The 21,208-nt window shown below is 41.1% G+C and overlaps 1 long non-coding RNA gene across 2 annotated transcripts in view; it reads left to right on the top strand.

The window, feature by feature from the left end:
• Window positions 1-15,625, top strand: part of LOC142653039 (uncharacterized) — a 77,604-nt gene extending 61,979 nt beyond the window's left edge. For both annotated transcript variants that reach the window (XR_012848025.1, XR_012848024.1), the window contains 2 exons: window positions 2,893-3,107; window positions 15,503-15,625. This is a non-coding gene — a long non-coding RNA (uncharacterized LOC142653039). The remainder of the gene's footprint in view (window positions 1-2,892; window positions 3,108-15,502) is intronic.
• Window positions 15,626-21,208: the final 5,583 nt, after the last annotated feature.

Here is a 21,208-nt window from a genome sequence, read left to right as displayed (position 1 = left end):
TATTTTTCTAAATCAAATAGTTTTTATTGAATAAGAAGGGCGTTCATTTTTTTATTTTGATTTACAGTAGACATTTTTTTTTACATTTATTAAAACTGTTAGGCTATGTGCACACGCAAAATAAAAAACGTCTCAAAATACGGAGCTGTTTTCAAGGGAAAACAGCTCCTGATTTTCAGAAGTTTTTTAATCAAACTAGCGTTTTTTGCTGCGTTTTTTACGGCCGTTTTTGGAGCCTTTTTTCTGAAGAGTCAATGAAAAACGGCTCCAAAAACGGCTCAAGAAGTGACATGCACTTTTTTTTCGCAAGCGTTTTTTTTTACACGGCCGTTTTGAAAAACCGCCGCGTAAATAAAGCCCCGTTAGAGCAGAACGCCGTTTTTCCCATTATAATCAATGGCCAGATGTTTCGAGGCGTTCTGCTTCCGATTTTTCAGCCGTTTTTCTGGACGTTTACGGGCCCTTAGGGTATGTTCACACGGCTAATTTTCGGCCGTTTTTTTTTAAACGGCCTAAAAATCGGAAGCAGAACACCTCCAAACATCTGCCCATTGATTTCAATGGGAAAAACGGGGTTCTGTTGGGGCATGTTTTGAGAAACGGTCGCGTTAAGAAACGCCCACGAAAAAGAAGTTCATGTCACTTCTTGAGCCGTTTTTGGAGATGGTTTTTTCATTGACTCTATAGAAAAACAGCTCCAAAAACAGCCGTAAAAAACGCAGCGAAAAACGCGAGTTTGATTAAAAAACGGCAGAAAATCAGGAGCTATTTTCCCTTGAAAACAGCTCCGTATTTTCAGATGTTTTTTGCTAAGCATGTGAACAAAGCCTAAAACAGAAAAACTGGCCTTGTTACCCACAGCAACCAATCGTAATGCAGCTTTCATTTTAACAGAGCAGCGAAAGCTGAGCTTTGATTGGTTGCTATGGGCAAGACAATTTTTCTGTCAGACAGTTTTGATAAATTAGGTAATTTATTTTACAATTTTTAAATGACTTAAACGTGAGACAATTTCTATGCATATTCTGTACAAATAGTATCAGGCCGCTGATGGTTTGACAGAGGGAGCCCCTTATCTTCGTCAAACTCCTCAGGTGCCTCTGTCGATTTTGACCGCGGCATCTAAGCGTTAAATGTATGGATTTTCAGTGGATTTCTGCCGCTGGTTTGCATGCGGATTGGCTCTATTGAAGTCCAACAAAGATAATCTGCAACATTTCAGCACGAAATCCATAGGAGTAATGAACACGCTGCGGCGCGGTGCGTTCATTGTTCTGTAGCTTGTGAATGGGGAATAAAAAATTTTTTACATTTGCGTGTATCGTCGGCCGAATTGCAGCAGATTGCGGATTTGTGCCCAAATACACATGGCCTAAGACTTAAACAAAGAGACTTCGGAACATAAGTGATATGTAGGGGCAGTTGGTCCGTAATAAAAAGCAATATTTTCCAAGGTAGTAATTATGATATACGTATAAGATCTGGTTATTAAGGCCCTGTTAACATTGCGGGAAACTCCCGACGTACACGATAAATGCGCCCGTAGGGCTCCATTAGCCTGACAGAGGCCAGAAAATGTCCTCTTGGGCTCAATCGGGCTGGCATACGTCGGCATACTTTTTTTTTAAAGAATGAAATAGTGTAGTAGACTACACTATTCCATGCCACATGATCCAAAAAATATATACTTTTTTTTTAAACATGGGTGCATATGGGTGATGAATACCACTGTACTGTATGGTGCCACAGGCATACGTTTAACCTATATGTCATGACCTTTTCAATAGCCTTTTATTATGTATATGTTAAACGGATACCATTATAGTATTTGGGTGATGGATATGTTTAACAGATGCCTAAGGCTGGATTCACACGAGCACATTACGTCCGTAAAGGACGGAACGTATTTCGGCCGCAAGTCCCGGACCGAACTCAGTGCAGGGAGCCGGGCTCCTAGCATCATAGTTATGTACGACGCTAGGAGTCCCTGCCTTGCTGCAGGACAACTGTCCCGTACTGTAATCATGTTTTCAGTACGGGACAGTAGTTCCACGGAGAGGCAGGGACTCCTAGCATCGTACATAACTATGATGCTAGGAGTCCGGCTCCCTGCACTGTGTTCGGTCCGGGACTTGCGGCCAAAATACGTTCTGTCCGTTACGGACGTAATGTGCTCGTGTGAACCCAGCCTAATAGTGGCATCTATTAGCTATAGACTATAATGGTAAGCGTTTAACGTATACAGCATGAAAGGCTGTTGAAAAGTTAATGACGTATCCGTTTAACAGAGACCATTGTAGTCTACGGTGACAGATACCATAATAGGCCTCCCTCACAGCCTACGTTTAACATATACATTGGGAGCTTTTTCCCGGCATAAACGTTAAAACATAGGCCAAAAACTTGATATAAAAACGTTAATACATGCACAGATTTAGTACAGCTGGATTTTCTATCTAACTATAGAAACTTGTTAGATTTAGCAGCAGTCCTACGTAAAATCCCCTACAACACATCATGATATGAGTTTACATCGGTCAAATGACAAACCCAGCTTTGCTACCTTGATAAGTCAATTTATTCTTAAAGAAACACAAAATAAAAATACACTGTTATGCCTAGGGCAGGGTCTAAAGGGGGCGGAGCATAACGTCTATTTTTGGGTCATGCACCACCCCTTTTGGCCCTGCACTAGGCAAAGCACAATGTATCAGTTTTTCCTGGAGTGTTCCTTTAAATCTCTGGATTATGTACAGACTATTATACCTTCTGCTGTTCTGCACTTAGGCAAAGTCTTTTTTTTAAGCGATATATAATAATAACCTGTTTAAATGATCAGTGAGGATAATGTATTCATTTATTCAACAAGCTGAACATGGTTTTTTTTTTCAGACCTGTCACATCACAATCAGACGCCGACGTTTCATTTATGGTGCCACTCAAACTGATAACAGCATTATAATCGTGACAGCATGACAGGAGTGAGTGAGGAGTGTTCAGCAGAGGACGTGAGACAGTCGGACAAGAATCCCTCTAATTCCAGTTAATTGTTCTGATTTCTTAGGTCTTCACAGGAATGACAATTTTACGGATTGCACAAATGAAGGGTATTTATTGTTGGATTGACAGATGTCTCAGAATTAACTCAAGGAGAGAAGTTCCTTGTTTATTAAGAATGTATTCAATTTCCTAATGATGAAAAATACAAAGCAATGACTGAGCTTCACTGGCGCCGAAAACATTAGTACGACGGGACTTGTTTAAAGCAGCGTGATACGACTTGGCTCATGAGAATACAACTTTGTTAGATTATCTTAAAGGTGTTATTCGCTTTTAACTATTTTTTCTGATTTAAAGTGGCCCCTGTGACTAAGCAATCAGCTGTAATCTGTGGAAAACCTAGCAGGCAGTGTTCCATTTCCCTGCAGCACACCCACAGGGGAAATAAAGTATGACATGGTCCCCATTGAAATCAAAGTGCTGTCCGTGTAATGTACAGAAGTGCTGGGTCCTCTTCGTATTGGCTCTTTCCGCTCCGGCTGAGATGAGGATCCTAAATCGGAAACACCATCTCACCCTAATAACTTAGAATTACCTAATAGGATATATGAAATGGTTTTTTTTTGTTTTTTTTACTAGACAACCCCTTTAACAATTATCCTAACCATGCATTTTGTAAACTGGTTTGGGGGACATATGTGGATATATAGCAATTTGCAGCTGCAAATACTATTCTGAACTAATGGCGTCAGGGATATCATTACTCAGAACTTGCCTCCAGGCTCAGAACCATATCACTGTCATTTGGCTCCTGAGTCTGGATCATACACATTACACCCGACACTGTTATACTGGACTTGGCATCAGCACAATATAACTGTTACTTCATATTTTTCTGTATCTGTATTCTTAAATGGTGGTAAATTAATATAATGTACAATTAATGTACATTTAAGGGGTATGTCCACTATTTCTGTATTGCTTTAATCCATCTAAAAAAAATATGAAGCATCTTCTTAAAATATCTTGATTAAAAATCTCCAAACGTTTTGTGTCTCCAGCTGATATACAGACTATTATGTATGTTAATGGTTACAAAATGGCTACCAAAAGTACGTTAGTAAGAAGCAGAAGACGAATGAGAAGGAGTGTGACTGTAGGATCAGACTACACAGAGTATTTTTGTAGTCTGGAACCATGGGGACACAAAGGTCTGCATGAGAGATGTTTATGTTTCTAGATTTTTAATCAAGACTATAGAAAAGTTGCTTCAGATTTTATTTTAGATGCATTGGACAATAATGTTGCCCTCCACCGGTTGTTGTATTTGAATATGGCACTCAAGTTAATAAAAAAAAGCTTGTGGACCACTGATGTAAGATATTTCACCCCCTTTCCCAGCAGTAGGGGTCAACTTGCTGGTCAGGCAACCAGACAGTTCCTGAGGGCCACGACAATGTAATTATCTTTATACCAAGCCTTTCTTTCCTTCCTCTGAAAAGCTATGTGTTACCCGGGGGCATATCTATAGGGGGGTGTAGAGGTTCCGGTACCCAGGCCTTGGAACATGAAGGGGTCCAAAAGGTCCTTCTGCCCTATATAAGAAGACCAGTATGATAATTAATATGTGATAGTTGGGCCCTGTTACAGATTTTGCATTGGTCCCAGGAGCTTCAAGTTATGCCTCTGGTTTTACCTCAACACATAATTACATTCTTAATGTATTCAACTTTCTTCTTTTAAACAGATGGACCTCATTATAACTTGGTGCTTCATTCTTCATATTGTCCAAGCATTGACATTCATTGAGAAAAGCAGAGGCGTAGCTAGGTTCTCGAGCACCCGGGGCAAAGATTCAGTTTGGCGCCCCCCCAACCTCTTTGCCGACATCTCCTTCCCCCTATCCATGTTTGTTTTCTCTACCAATCAATGACGTGTCATTTCTTTTCCACATTTATTTTTATGTAACTCGAGCATAAAAACATTTGTACATTTTACAAGCAATATAGTTCTATACACAACACCAGAACCAAGCTCAGTACATATATATAGCACCGGAACCAAGCTCAGTACATATATATAGCACCAGAACAAAGCTCATTACATATATACAGCACCAGAACCAAGCTCAGTACATAGATACAACAACAGCACAAATACAGCTCAATTTAGTGCAACCCCTGCCGTATAGGTTTCCACTAATTTGTTTCCAGCTCCCAGCATGGCCCGAACAATGGTAAGGATATGCTGGGAGATGCTGTTTCACAAAAAATAAGTCATATCATCATACCACCCATCATCTCGCTGCAGATCTTACAGTGACTACAGTACTGATTAGAGGCAGAATAAACATTTACATTAAGTGACTCACCGGTGACGTCTCAGATTCTAGTTATTTTTCTCCATCCGGTCCAGACTTCTATGATGACTTCTCCCGGTCACAGCCCATTTCTGCAGTTTGCCGCTCAGATGTCTTCAGCTTCTCACTTTTCCAACATTTCTACACCTATAAATAAATATAAAGTTATCATTATACCACACACTACGCCCCTAAATATAATGGCCATACACCATACACTGTGTCCTACACACACACACACACACACACACACACACACACACACACACACACACACACACACACTGTGTCCCCTGTAGATAGTGCCTGCCATAGAGCCCCCTTTAGATATTACCCCCCATAGAGCCCCCTGTAGATAGCGCCCCAATATAGCCCACCCCTGTATATAGTGTCCCACAAATAGCTCCCCTTATAGAGCTCCACAAATAGCCCACCCCTGTATATAGCCCCCCTGTAGATATAGTCCACCCCTGTATATAGTGCTCCACATGTAGCCCAACCCTGTATATAGCTCTCCTGTAGATATAGCTCACCCCTGTATATAGTGTTCCACAGAGAGCCCACCCCTGTATATAGCCCCACTGCAGGTATAGCCCACCCCTGTATATAGTGCTCCATAGATAGCCCACCCCTGTATATAACCCCTTGTAGATATAGCCCACCCCTGTATATAGTGCTCCACAGATAGCCCACCCCTGTATAAAGTGCTCCACAGATAGCCCATCCCTGTATATAGCCCCTGTAGATATAGCCCACACCTATATATAGTGCTCCACAGATAGCCCACCCCTGTATATAGCCCCACTGCAGGTATAGCCCACCCCTGTATATAGTGCTCCATAGATAGCCCACCCCTGTATATAGCCCCCCTGTAGATAAAGCCCCCCCGGTAGATAAAGCCCGCGTAGATAAAGCCCCCCCGTAGATAAAGCCCCCCCGGTAGATAAAGCCCCACCGGTAGATAAAGCCCACCTTGTAGATAAAGCCACAGACTTTTGTATTACAATAAAATAACAAACTATTCAAACTCACCTTAATCCCGCTCCCACGCCGTCCGGCAGCAATGGAGACCTGCTCTCTTCTGCGCAGGTCTCCTGGGGTTGAACGAAGCATCTATGAAAGGCGCTGATGGCTGGGTAGAATGAATTTCGCTGTTATTCAGCACCTGTCAATGACGCAAGCGGCGCAAAGTATCACGCCGCTTCACTCGTAGAAAAGCGTTAAATGGTCGGGCAGGTATAGTGTTTCTAATTGTACCTGTGTCCTATAGACGCAGGTACAATTATAGTGCATGAGGGGGTGGTTCTGGCGCCCCCCTCTAAGTTACACCCGGGGCACATGCCCCGCCTGCCCCCCTTACCTACGCCCCTGAGAAAAGTTGTAAAAGCAATGGCTGCCAATCTAAGTCACATGTCTGATCAGGGCGAATACAAGGGGATGGTGTCATAGGGCGCCAATGAGAGAGGCTGGAGCGTATGCAGTAGCAGCTGGAGGCAGCGGACCCTACTGATGATATGCGGTATGGTGGCCCGTTGGCACTACTTTGAGAATTGGAAAGTGTGGAGTGTCCTTCCAGCTGATGTCTTGATGAACATCAGTGACTGAGGGTATTGGGCACGCTTTAAAGAGAGCTTGTCCCATCCATGTGCTTATTGTCAAAGCAGATAAACTAGGAATTTGGTTTGGTTCCTTGTACATCTTAATCATTCTGGAGTATCGGCTGTCCGTAAGAGGATCATCTATTGCGGAGAATCAACCTCCCGCTCACCTTGAGATATCACCAAGTAGTTGAGAGATAATTACTCGCTGATCTATGAAATACAGCAGTAAAATATTCCTCACGTTAATAAGAACTATACAATTTAGCATATTCAGAAAATAAGTGCAACACACTTTAAAGTCACTTTCCCAATTCACTGTCATGTTTGAAGCACATAAGGAATATCCGCATATTGGTGATAAGTGTCCCATCTGTGGGCCAGACTTATCAGAATGTGACAGCTATAGGAAAGATGTCACTCTTAATCCGGATAAAGCTGCCACTTGTCAGCCAGAGGTGAGACATCATTGAGGACGGGTCAAGGAGTTGCAGGCAGTACGACAATGACTTCATAATCATCCAGATTTAACTCTGAAGTGTAATTCACGCATTAACCGGTTTGACTTTTGATGGACTATTTTCCAAGTTTATGATGAAAATAGAATCACAACGTTCTCGAATGAGACTCCGGGACCTGGACAGAAATTATCTTTATATGTTGTCATTCAATTATTAAATTCACTCTTATCTTTTAGATTTGTCAGACACACATTGATCTGATTCTATAAATTCATATTGCTGTCTCCCTAAAATAAATGTATATCTCCTACTAGAGCCATCACATTGAAAATGTACATAATATGGGAAAGTTATAGTCAGATGGTGCCCTCCTTTTTGGCATTTCTGCTGCGGATCTGCCGATTCCCGGTCTCCTCTGCATTCATCTAAAATGATCACCAGCTTCTCAGACTACCCTATGCATACTGTTCTTCGGTAGTCTAAGACACTCCCCCCTTTTCCAGTGCCCCATTGCTGATGACATCATTACTGGAAGACACAGGATGGACACAGTGCTGATGTCATCAGCGTTGGTCCATCTCAGAGTAAGGGTAGTAGATATTGGCGATAGTAGCAAATAATAGGAATCTACTGAAGCATAGTGTGGTTAGGGTAATCTGAGAGGGTGGCAGACATTTTCGATGATCTGAGAGGGAACAGACAATCCGGTCAGAAACACTAAAAATAAGGACGCTACTTACTTTAACTATACATTCCCCACATTATGTAAAGTTTTTTCTGGAGAACCGAAGGGTCGCTTCTGGAGAACTGACGGGGCCATCGGAACCCTAAATTATCACTATCACGCTGGTTCACCCCTTCATACCATCATCTCCATACCACTGCACGAGTCCCTGTAGTCGCTCATGTATTACATCGGTTTTTTATACAATACTATATTTTTCAAGAAGAAGTAGCCGGGGGTGCCGTCTACCATATTAAAGGGGTTGTCTATGGTATCCCCTTTAAAGGGTAAACCTGAAGTGATGTGTTGGTGAGATTTCTGGAATATTTAAGCAGTTGATGCAAACAACTGCTCCAGACTCGGTATATATACTAGTAATTATTTTTATTCTCCAATCTAAGGTCTCATGCACACGACCGTGCATTTGCGGCCATATACTATCTGCAATTGTGGAGCCGCAATTGCGGATAGTATAGAACCCATTCTATCCTAGGGGCCAATGCATACGACCGTGGTTTCCTCGGTCTCTGCCTTCCCCGGAGCCCAGACCGAAAAAAAATAGGACAAGTCATTATACGTTCTGCAATTGCGATTCTGACTCATTGAAGTCAATGCACATCTTGCTTGTGCACGATCCGTGATTGCGGACGGCCCGTGGATGACACTCCTCAGCCCGTCCGTGCCGTAATCACGGACCGTGCACACGCCTACGGTCGTGTGCGTGAGTCCTAAGTCAGGGGCTTAGTCATCTTTGTACAGTACAAATAGAAGCTGACTCTCAATCAGACCCCATCGTGTATTCTGTAGAGCAGCGGCATAGCTGTTGATGTATTATAATTAAAAATACTGCAATCTTGTCATGTAAGCTTCTACTTCATGAGGATTACAAAACAAATTATGCAACATCTTTTTTTATTCTCCTGAATGTTTTGTGCTTCATCAAACTTCTTTGTCTTCGTGTATTAAAGCTAATCTTGCATTCACAAATAGCTACGAGAGGCTGAAGTAGACCAAGTAATTATTCATTGGCTACTGTATAATTATAAATACATGTTGTGTAGAGCATTATTGTTACAATAAAATACATTGAAGTTACCTCTATTTCTCGGCAGCGTTATTACCTCGTGAATGGATACTCAATGTTCTGAGACGCCTCTATCAGTGTGTACTTTTGGCCTTTTACCTTATTATTCCTTACGGACATTAAGAACTTGGTTCATATTTATATTTATTTATTTTCTACTAGTTTACTAAGTTTTTAATAACAATTTTATATATTATTTATTCTTTTCCTTATGCAGCAGAGATTAGTTTTTTAAATCTAGTAGAGTCGAGTTATTTATTTTATGCTTCTTACGTAGCATCAACATATTCGGCATGACTGTGCAGAGATTGTCACCATTTATTACATTCCCTGTCCCATCGAGGCATAGTATCAGACTTCAGAAGATGCCCTGTGATGTCTGGCACCAAGAGGTTATCAGCAGATCCTTTAAGTCCTGTAAGTTGTGAGGTGCGTCCTTCTATGGATCAGATTTGTTTTCTAGCACATCCCATAGATGCCCGATCGGCTTGAGGTTGGGGGGAATATCTCTTTCCTAAGTAAACGATGCACTCACACCCAAACCGGCCACATGATGTAAAAGAAAATGTAATTCATCAGACCAGGCCATCTTCTTTCATTGTCCCATTGTCCAATTCTGATGCTCACGTTTCCACTGTAGGCACTTTCGGCAGTAGACAGGATCCAAATAGGCACTCTGACCCTCTGCGATGTGCTGCGTGTACTGAAACTGTTGTATCATAGCCAATAGTAAGTTTTTCAGCAACTTGTGCTACAGTAGCTTTTCTCTGGGATCGGACCAAACGGGCTACTCTGAACTGAATTCGCTGGGCAACAGGTAGCCAGGAAAGGGATTAAGAGGCCGAGGTGAAACAAGGGGAGAGGTGGATTAACCTGGCACCAGGGTTGAGAGGGGCAAGAGTGTTAGACGGGAGGCCACAAAGAGGGATGTAGCAGTAGTCTAGATGGGAGATAAGCTCATAGATAATGAAGACATGTAATAGCATTTTTGTTGACTCCAAGTTAGGCTAAGATCACATTACCGTCATCTTCCGCTTAGGTCTCTTCCATTAGAGGAAGACATGACCAAAAGTCCAAGTGGAAAGCATCGCTTTCATTTGAATTACCATTGACTTCAACGGTAATTCTTTTGTTTCAGTTGCATTCTGTTTGTCTCCGTTCGCTTGGTTTCCGCTGCAGACTGCACTTTTGCTTCCGTGAAAAATAACCCCAAAAAAACGAAACCTAGCGAACGTAAACAAACGGAATGAAACTGAAACAAAAGAATTACCATTGCATTCCATTTGGACTTTCGGTCATCTCTTCCTCTGACAGAAGAGACCTAAACGGAATATGATGGTAATGTGAACTTAGCCTTAAGGAAAAAGTGTATTTGAGAAATGTTTTTGAGGTGAAGACGGCAGGAGATAGCAAGGCCCTTGACGTGCGGTTTGAAGGGCGGAATCAAAGGTTATCCTGGGGCAGCAGACTTTTGAGAATTGGTAATGTCTGGATTCATTAACTGCAATTGATAAGGAGATTAAAGGGGTTGTCCACTACTGAACAACTGATGACATAGCCACCAGATAGGTCATCTTTTTTTTATTGGTGCGGGTCCGACACCCTGACCCCACACCGTTAAGCCGCTCCGGCTGCCTCCGGGCACCGGATGTTATGGCCCAATATGCGATGTACGGAGCCAGAAGCAGTTGCCCATTTTTCACGTCCGAGTTGCACCATCCCTATAGACTTGAGTCTATCGAGGGATCTATGAAAACGGAAGATAATAGGACATGTTCTATTTTTAACTCAGCCTTCACACAGGCCATTGAAACAACTGCCGTGTGAACTACATGAACCCATATGCCGGCCGCTGTTTTAACGGCCGTCACAATGACGTATACCACGGTCATCTGAATTCGGTCTCAGAGACACGCAGCACCCGCTGACACTGAACATATCAGGTCCGCGGAATAAACGGATTCAGGTCATAGTGAACGATATAGCTGTTCTGTATAGAAAATACAGAGCAGCTGTGTCTCAAAAAGTAAAACAAATTTTTAATAAAAACTATTTAGAAAGTTGCACCAATCATACTGACTGACCGTTTTATTTTTAAAACGAAACCTAGCGAACGTAGACAAACGGCTTTTAATGTTTTTTATGCACACCCAGTAACGGCAAAATAAAACGAATAATCCCTAAAATGAGGGTCTTTTCTAGATCACCATTTCCCCATTATCTTTATAATGATAACGTCGATTATTAGAAATTTACAATTGAGCAGGATTATATGAATTTTGCCTCATGAATATTTTATATAGGGCCAACTTGTATAAGAAGCACTAGATACACAAAGCAATTGCAACAAAGCAAACAATTATTGTCAGTGAACCAATCTTCTCTTAATCACTGGAGACCAAATTAAAAGGGTGGGACTTATATAAGGGGTGGGGTTTAGTTTGTCCTGCTTCCAATTGCAGAGAAGCAGGGGAAAGTCTTTCTCCAGTGTGCACAGGGGCAGCACGGGAGAAGTCTTGCAGGAGAGAATAGTATCTAATATTAATCCTTGAATTTTTGAATTTGCATTAATAGTCTTCAAACTTTTTGTTTTGTCATTGACCATTACGTAACATTCATAAATGCTGGCAGAAATTGCCTCTATAACTCTTCTAAAGCCGTTCACAACATGATGGAAGAAGGTCACAGTTAAGGTCAGGACAGATAGAGCAGAGCCCATCAACTCACTGTACAATGTAAATAAGAAAGTTCCTGGCTCAGCAATGATCTGAGACACTTCTAAATTGCTGTCAAAGGGTAGCCCGTGTTTTCCATTAAGTGTTTTTGCATTTGCAGACAACGAGCACGTTACTGTATTGTTTGTCGTCTCTGTTGAAGACAGCCGCCGGTATAACAGCAGCTTTCTTTTACATCTTGTCTTATTTGTTCTGAAATTAAGAATATTAAGGAAACATTGAATAAAACAAATCTGACTTTCGAATGTGTAAAGTTATGCATTTCTTAACCCTTAAGAAAAAAACCAGAGTGTCGTGGAGAAAACCCATAGTTCATAATATGTAAACTGGAAATTATAAGGTATGTTATGAATTACAAAAATATAGCACAAACATATCCTCAAAAAATATATATCCCATAAAGGTAGGTAGACCATGTGGACCTTGCAGTTGATGTCAGAATATCCCTATGTCTCTTTCCTTTGGGCTGTGTGACTGCACAGGGTTCCCCTCTCTTGAAACCGTGGTGTGAGGCTCAATAGGTCTTCCTGTCCTGACATTGAGGCGTAAAGGTATAAACCAGTAACAGCAGAGTAAGGCTCTGTTCACATCTGCATTGTGGTTTCCATTTATAACAGAACCCATGATGCAGTGCTGGATCTATTGTATGACAGATACCACTGCAAACGGCGGACCCTATTGACTTATAATGGGGTCCATTGGATTTCATATTGGTGCCCATGGTGTTTCATGTAGCAATATTCCTCCCATCATATGTGTTGGAATCTAAAACGGAGGCTCTGAACTAAATATAATTTATACACATCATATAGACGTGTCCACCGTTACCTATGCATGAATTTGGTGAAGGACTCCAATTTCTCCTGAAAAAAATTCAATACAATATCGCGACATCCTAGCAAAACTCTTAACAGGCTGTCGTACACATCACAACCACTGGGTGGCCACACATATACAAAGCTGGTCTCGCACCACACATCTCATGTACATGATAGCCGCCAAGGGGAAGTATGGAGCGAGCTCAAGGACTGAGCATTATCCATAACCAACCATTCAACCACTAAATTGCCGTGAACATTAGCGACCTCAGCATGTAAGCCAGTAGAAAGAGAACGGCACCATCCAACAGCCCACCCCCCAAATTGATTGCGGAGTGCCGATGGTTGTCATGGCAGCTTGGGGGACTAATGAAGACTAGCTTGATAGGACCCTGTAAATAACACAACATACTGCAATACCTAAGTAAAAAAAATAAGTACAAAAAAAATGTAAATAAAAAAAAAAACCCTGTCTCCATTTTCCCCCTAAACCAATGTCAAATTTTTTTACAAAATTAGTATCACGACATCCGTAAAAGTCCAAACTATACTAATAGAATAGTATTCAACCCGAACGTTATAAAAAAAAATAAAAAGCACTCGAATTTCTGCTTTTCGGTCACTTTTTCTCCCCAAAACATTAAATAAAAAGTTATAAAAAAGTTGAATGTACCCCTAAATAATACCAATAAAAACTACAGCTCACCCCACAACAAACAAGTCGATCTAAATTTCGTATAACTGCTATCGTATCGACATGTAGCATAAAGTAAACATGTAATTTCTACTGCACAGTGAACGCCGTCAAAACACAATAAAAAAACCAATGGAGGAATCACAGTTTTTTCCCATTTCACACCGCAAATAATTTTTTTCTAGTTTCCCAGTACATTATATAGTAGAATAAGTGGTGCAGTGAAAAACTATAAATCGTCCTGCAAAAAACAAGCCCTCGAACATCTACAGATGTAGCCAAGTTTATCTTGACTCTGAAAACTTGCTGCAGCGTGATATCACACAACAAAAGCCATTGAAAAAATCAAGTTAAAGTTTCCTGACACTGTGTATTTAATGAGATAAAGATGGCTACCTCTGTATATGGATAAAAAAAAAAAGATGGCTTTTGGAATGAGGGTAGGAAAAATTTAAAAGGGAAAACCGAAAAATGGCTGTGGCGGGAAGGAGTTAAACAATATGAAGTCAGCTCCTAAGCTCCCCCTGGTGGTGACTGCAGGCAGCTAGAATTTTATCATTTTATTATATGTCTATGCAGGTGATTTGGAGCAATGAATCAGTAACAGTGTCAACCGCTATAAAGATATTGTATATTCTGAAATTAATCAGCACAGAATTTTAGTTTTAAAATACAAAATGGTAAGAATTCCCTTTTTTACATACAGTATTACAAAAAGGAAAGCAGCAACTTTTCCAGTTCAAAAGTAGTATCACATTATGTGCCCTGATTTAATGGAGCTTAGAAATCCTGGTCTTTGTAGTTTATAAATCAGTGCGTTCCTTTCCTTAGAATATTTCTGTTTAGAAAGATAAAATTCTAGTTGAAGCAATCATTGTAAGCTCGGTATTGTATTGCTGGACTTTAAGAATACTGCAGTGTAAGCAGAAAAGCCTGATTGCTGCATTTGTAAATTAAAGATAACTTTAATCTTCTTCTGCAGAGATTTAGGAAATATTACTCTGAAATTATGTTTCCTACTCAAGAACATACTGAGTTTTAGTAAACAAAAGCGATTCAAAGAAACCTATAGATTACTGCGACCGGTGCGCGGGAGGAATTGTCTGGAGTTACATTTTAACGTAACATTGAAAGGTTGGTGCCTTCAGGTGACTTTAAAGGGAAATCATTTACCAGGCCCCTTTATAAAGAGGATCTGTCCCCTCTCCTGACATGTCTGTTCTAGTAAAAAAAAACTTTTATTTCCCATAAAATAACAACTCTGGAGCATCTCTTCTTAGAACTTTGCATTGTAACTTTCCTCTATTATTCCTCCTAGAAATGTATAAATAAATTGAAAACTGGGTGTTTCATACACCAGTCTTAATCTGAAGTGCGTTGGAATAAAATATGCCAAAGAGGTGCACTTCTCTTAATAAATTTAACGCATTTTATGTTTTCCTAAGTCCAGCCAATTCAATCTGTGCCTACTATGGGCAGGCTTATATTTGAGCCACTTTTTGTGCCATTTTCTGGCTACATCCGAAAAACTCCATGTGGCCAGTGCCAATCATTGTAACATAAAGTGCCACTGTGGTATACACAGTGTTGGACTGGAGTTCCATTGGTCCACAAGAAAAAATTAGGGCCACCCTCCATCTATACAGCATGTCCACTGTTAATTTCATCATACACTTTTCTGTTATCATTGTACACACAGGACGTATCATCAATGTGGTCTAATAGATTATTTGTGAGTCGTCCCATAAGAAATACGTCCTAGTGACAAGTGTTTGGCTCCAAAGTTTGTTCCAAATTACATAGGTTGTCTTCTGCTGGACCTTAAGGACCCATTATTGTGTCAGAGCCTGGGCCCACTGGAAGATCCCCTGGTACTCTGGTGGGCTCATCCGACCCCGGTTATACAAGATTTCTTATAGTGCATTGTTTTATGAAGCACTTCACTCAAACCTATTCCACCTAGCTGCAGAAAGACACTTATTTCCAATGAAATGCGTTTCTCACTTGTTTTCTAATTATTTATTTTCAGATTGTTGGCAGTTCACCAGATTTTTCGAGCCATTTGAAAGCAGTGTTTTGACAACATGCCAAAATATTTTATGTAATTCTCTTGTTATACCATCTGGTCCAGGAGCTCCGATCAACGTAAAACAGAGGAGAAAAATAAATGAAATGTCATAAAACAGATTTTTCTGCTTAATCCTGGTATACTTGTCAGCTTGTATGAATATCCCTGCAATGAAAATGCAAAGGACAGGCTTCTCCTCATATTACAAGGAACGTTATTCCCAAATGTGAGCAACGGCATTCAAAATAACATTGAGCTTTAGTGGGACTGCGTACAGTGATAGCAATGGATAATGATAACATGACGATTAACAGATTTACACGAGTTTGGAAAGTTTTTTTCTTCTTCAAACAATAAAATTGCTTATAATAAGGGAAGATAGTGGCTCCTTGGTTAGTGAACAAGTCCAAAAGAACATCTCCAGACGCATAAGTTTATAGGTCATGAGGCCCACTGGTGATCATCTGGACAGTCCCACTAGTGAACAGGTCCACAGTCCCACTAATGTACAGCTCCGCATTTCAACTGCTTCACACCAATTCAATCTATTTATTAATGATATAGAGCAGGGATGGACAACCATGTCAGATGGATTACTCTCAAGGGCCACAATAAAATTCAGAGGGGGATTTCCATTTGAGACATATTTGGGATTTCGACAATTTACGCCATAAATGTCTGATAGAAGGGTGCTATACTTCTGGGACTTTGGCACGCTTAACTTTGGCAACCTGCTCCTTAGTAAATAAAGTCTGGGGTGGTGGCATCGGGGCTCACAGAATAGCCATTCACATGTACAAGTAATTTCCTACAAAGAAACATGCTAATATACTGGAGACACACAAGGATCTGAGAAAATGTCCAATATAGTTGGTCGGAGGAGAAGAACAGGAAAGGAAGCAAAGAGGAGATGAGAAAAGAGAGGACATGAGGAAAGAAGGGCCAATACCCCAAAGCCCATCTAGCTACAGGTAGTGGACCCAAGTGTCTTGCTTAGAGAATCCATTATCAAATAACCTACTAGATGGTTCCTCATTAATCTATTAGCTAGAATGGAGAGTGGCTACAAAGAGTCTCCTTCTGCCTGGAGGACCCAGTGGACTCAGCATGTCAATCTATTATTTTCACAGCCCAGTGATTTCAATGAGGACCATGCTATTCTTAATTTATCCTGCGGTGGCGCTGCAGGGAAATTGAACACTTGCTGGGGGTTGCATCCCAGATTGCTACTGATCTCTGGCAGTTCTAGCAGCTTAAAATTAGTGGACCTTTGTGACAAAAACATTTACCTGGATTGAAACTAAACTTTATCCACAAAAAGTTCAAACTGTTTTTACAGAAACAGCATCCATCGTGTCCAAGGGTTGTGTCTGGTATTCCAGATCAGTCCCATTTACTTTAGTGTCCATGTACAGGAGTGGTGCTGTTTTTGGAAAAAATTAACTCTTTTTCTAATCTTAAACACCCTTTAAATATGGTGCAGGATCACCAAGATGTTGCTATAGACGTTTTCCTTCAGTACATTTAGCTAGCGGTACATTGAGATGAACTTGCATCATCTGACAAAAAGGAATATAAACATACCGTATCCAGAATCTCCACATTTATTTAAACTTTTGTAATACATTTGACGTCTTCATAAACTACCGCTAGCATTCTTAGAAGTAAATATGCTAATTTGACACATTAACGAAGATTTTATAATTTATTTTCACACTATTTTATAAAATCTTCTAAGGATTTTGAAAGAAGAGAAATCAGTATGGCAGAGCAGAGTGTTTTATAAAATAAGAACTTATTTATTTCCTATTATTAACTAGATTCACATACAGAGGCAAGAAATTCACCGACTGTGCCGTATAAAGAAGCCCTCTGTATTTTATATGTTATTTATCACAATATGCTTTTAAATACGTTCTGACAAATGTTACATAAATTGTATACAAAACAGAGTTTCTTGTTTGTCATCACCCTTCAAATTAACTATAGTGGTTTGTTTCTCTAAATATATGGAATTTTGCAATATAAAGTAAGTGTATATTATTTCGGAGCTTTGTTTACTTTTACATTTTATATTTGGTTGAAAATGTAAAGGTTTTTATGAAATCTGAATACTGCGTAGAAACTGCGGAGGAAGGTAACTAGAATGATTAAATATGTTTCATAATAGGAAATTAAACTTTTTACAAAGTTTATGCTTGCAAACAATGAGGTGTCTCTTCTGGAAACCAGCATTGTGTGTTTCATATGAAAAAATGAGCGTTATATTTTTATAAATGGTGATTATAGAAGGGTACATTGACAATAAGCTGATCACAAAGTGTCCACCAGCTGGTACCCTAGCAATCAGCTGCAATCTGTGTGGAAACCTGGCAGCAAGTGTTTAATTTCTCTACAGCACACCCACAGGAGAAATTAGGCATTACACAGTGCCCATTCACATCAGGTCCTTCAGAGATAGAGAAACTCTTTGTAAACGCTCTTCACTGTGGATAATAGATGAAGATCTAGTACAGGCGGACAACCCCCCTATTAACCCAGAATCCCCTAATAGGGTAAGTGAAAATGTGTTCTCTCAACTGAACAATCGCTATAAAGTTAATGGACACCATTTTTATTTTTTTAGGGAAAAAATTCACTTGTTTTAATGTTAAATCTGTCCCTGGCGCCGGGTCTAAAAACTTCCTGGTCCTACTACTCATCCTGGCCGCCAGCGTCTGCTGTCTTCCCCTGCTCGTGGCTGTATGACTCTTAGTGCGCCTCCTAAAGGGCCATTCACCTGGTGCCTGAGTAACATAGGTGAAACCTAGTTGTGTCCTGCAAAGGTTCCTGTTTGCATCTGATTCCAGTCTGTACTTGCTATCTATTATCAGCCTGTATTCAGTTATCTGCTACCAGCCTGTATCTAGTTATCTGTTATCAGCCTGTATCCAATTATATGTTACCAGCCTGTATCCAGCTATACGCTATCAGCCAGTATTCAGCTATCTGTTATGAGCCTGTATCCAGTAGTTCGCTACCAGCCTGTATCAAGTTATCTGTTATCAGCCTGTATCCACAATTATCTGTTATCAGCCTGTATCCAGTTATCTGTTATCAACCTGTATCCAGCTATCCGCTACCAGCAATCTTCTACAACCGGTGTCGTTATCCGCCCTCAGTCTGCACCCAGAATGTGACAAGCCTAAAGCTTCCTGCCTATTTCAAACTGTATCATCTAATCTGCATCCATCTGCCAGCACCTGTACCCTCGGTGTGCTACACTGTTGTATCCTTGTACGCTGGGCCAGCCGCTACTATCCCTGGGATCACCACAAAAGGTCGCGACCTGCTAGTTTTCCAGCAGCGAAGTCCAGATCCCCGTATGGGGGTTAAAGGGTGAATACCGGGGAGACTACTTAGATAATGCCCTTAGAGGTGGCCCTGTCAAACTGGTGGACTATACCAGTGGGTCCACAACCTGCTGGTCATAACAAATATGTTTATGAATCATGTTTAGACATGTACATTGAGTAACAAGACTGTACATGGAGAATACAGAAGATCATATGAAGCTTTTAATTTAACATAAATAGAAACATTTGTTGTAGTTTAGGCTTCGTTCACCTCTGCGTCGGGACTCCATTCATGGGTTCCGTCTGAGATTTCCATTAGGGGAACCCATGAACGGAATTCAAACTGAAACAAACGGAAACCATAGGTTTCTGTTTGCATCAACATTCATTTCAATGGTGACGGATTAGATGCGAATGTTTTCCGTTTGTCCCCATTGTGTAAGGGTTCCGTAGTTTTGATGGAATGAATAGCGCAGTCGACTATGGTGTTGATTCCGTCAAAAGAACGGAACACCTATACAACGGTGACAAACGGAAACCATTTGCACCGCATCCGTCACCATTGAAATCAACGGTGATACAAACAGAAACCTATCGTTTCCGTTTGTTTCAGTTTGAATTCCGTTCATGGGCTCCCCTGACAGAAAGGTCCGACGGAACCCATGAACGGAGCTCTGACGCAGATGTGAACGAAGCCTTAGGGAGAAGAAAGCTGTATTGGGAAATAGCCATAATATTGAAATGGAAAGAGGAATCAGTTAAATGCATGAACATACTGTAGATTTAAAAAGTTTCATTAGTTTGGGTAATATCTACTTAAAAGAGTATAGAAAAGACCTTGACAATTAAATGTCAGAACCCAAAAAAATACAGACAAAATACACGTCTAACTAGGAACATTATTTTGTTTTTATGTTCTAAATTATGTGCTAATAAATTATATAATATATTTACAAGGATCGAAGCCCTAATTTTCTTATACGCAGCTTCTCCTACTCACCTCTCCCTGTTCCAAAGGCGTGCCCCCACTGGTGTACTGGCTCCAGTCGATGGCCGAATCTGGTTGATGGGCAACCTGATTCCTTTGCTCCTCCAGTCTACGGCTCTACTTCTTTTCACTGCTGTCGGCGTCGGGTAGCCATGGCAATCAGCGCTACGGGATCACGTCAATCCAGTAGGGCTATTTAAAAGAGACTGTGTCCTGAACCCCTCATCTGCAGATTAAGCTACATCCTTGTTTGGCTCTTTGATCCTTCTTCTGACCTGTACCTTAAGGGTATGAACAGACGTGGCGTCTTTCTGCAGACACTGTCCGCATCAATGCCGCACATAATCTGCGTTGCAGATTCTGTTGCGGCTTTGCCTAAAATGTGCATTAAATTGATGCGGATTAGCCGTTGCGTATTCAGTTGAAGAGTACTTCCCTTCTCTCTATCAGTACAGGATAGAGAGAAGGGACAGCCCTTTCCCTAGTAAAAGTAAAAGAAATTCATACTTACCCGGCCGTCAGTCTGGCTATAGACCTAGAAACACTTAGGTCCAGCCAGAATGAAGAAATATGATGTTCGTAAAACCAAAACGCTACGCAACACACATAACATCTGCGTATTTCATTGCAGAATTTTGAATCTCCATTGAAGTCAATGGAGAAATTCCGCAATGAGTCCGCAACAAGTCCGCTACACGTCCGCAACAGCCAGTGTATGCTGCGGACACCAAATTCTGCACCTCAGCCTATGGTCCGCAGAGGAGCTTTCCGCCACGTCAGTACAAACCTAACTAAAAAGGTGTGTAAACCAATGGAAAATATGTCCGCTGCGGATTACCTTAGCGGACTGTCCGCAGCGGAATTCCAGAGCAATTCCGCCACGTCTGGCCATCTAACACGGATTCTGACCCTGGTTCTGTTTAGGATTTCCCTTCTGTCTTGCTCCTTGGATTTGTTGCCTTGTACCTGTTGCCCTACTCCTGGTTCTGACTCTCAGCCCGTTCTCTACTATGATTCCCCTCTCATCGTTTTGGCTTGTCGCATGCTGATTGTTTCTATATTAGCTTTATTCCTGACTAAGCTACAGTTCCTTCAGCAACACTTGGCACCAATTACAGACTATTCTGGGGGATACAAGCTGGGAATCCAACCGAGACTTTTCATACCTCCTTGTAGGATTTGAGGGTGGAGAGCAGGGTGAATTCTTAGACTCCCCAGTCTAGCCTGTGCCAAACTAATTGTGGTTAAGAGTGGGAACTCCACAGCTCCAAATCACCTGTTTTCTTTTCCTTCAGAGTTGAATAATAAAATTCAGTCTGCCTGTAACTACAACTTGGGGGAACT

The sequence above is a fragment of the Rhinoderma darwinii genome, chromosome 5 (genome assembly GCF_050947455.1).
Source record: "Rhinoderma darwinii isolate aRhiDar2 chromosome 5, aRhiDar2.hap1, whole genome shotgun sequence".
NCBI classification, from domain to species: Eukaryota; Metazoa; Chordata; class Amphibia; order Anura; family Rhinodermatidae; genus Rhinoderma; species Rhinoderma darwinii.
This window is presented reverse-complemented; position numbering and strand designations above follow the sequence as displayed.